Genomic DNA, 844 nt, shown 5'->3' with positions numbered 1-844 from the left:
ACTGATTCATGTCCTGCTCCTCAGGAATGTGACACTGAATACTCTTGGCATCCAGGCACCTCCTTAATGTTTTGGTACCCAAAGAAAATGTATAAGAAATTCCTTGCATTACATGAATGTGCCTACATCACAATAACCACAACATGATTTGGGAAAAAAATTCTTTAAAAAATGTTTTTAGCCTGGAAATTGAATGACTTCCACAAAGTGTGAAGCACTTCTTACGGAAAGTTCTGCCTCTTGCTCCCTTTTTTATCAGATAGATACACTTTTTACTGTTTCATTGTTATGCTTACCATATTTTTAGGTGCATAGCACTTCTAGGAGAGCACTGTGGATAAGACTGTTGCAAAATGTTGTCTCTTACATTTGTGATATAGACTGTACAGACTTATTATACAGGAGTATACAGCAGGCAAAGGGGCAAAACAGTTTTTATGTTAGGCATTGTTAAATTATTGATAGCATAAAGCTGACTGTTCATAAGCATGTTGGAGCATTTTGTACTGTTTGCAATAAGACCTGTAATTTTCCCCTTAGATTTTGTCCTAAGAGAAGATGGTGCAGTCATTACTCATTCCCTTTATAAAGCTATAGCAATTTGGCACTTAGTCCCTCAGTTGAGGGAGGAGAAGGGGACTGTGGTCTTTATTCAGGCATAGCCATTTTTCAAGAAAATAGAGCTGACAATGACAGAAGACTTCCCAATAGAGTAAACAAATCAGAGAAAGAGAAAAACAACAACAAAACAAACAAACAAAAAACCTCCAGAGTTCTCCCAACACTGCAAGCAATCCTCCTCAAACAAAGAAAACAGTTCTTGTGGTAGTGACCAATTTCCTGT

Source organism: Anas platyrhynchos, chromosome Z, assembly GCF_047663525.1.
Source record: "Anas platyrhynchos isolate ZD024472 breed Pekin duck chromosome Z, IASCAAS_PekinDuck_T2T, whole genome shotgun sequence".
In the NCBI taxonomy this organism is placed as follows: Eukaryota; Metazoa; Chordata; class Aves; order Anseriformes; family Anatidae; genus Anas; species Anas platyrhynchos.
This window is presented reverse-complemented; position numbering follows the sequence as displayed.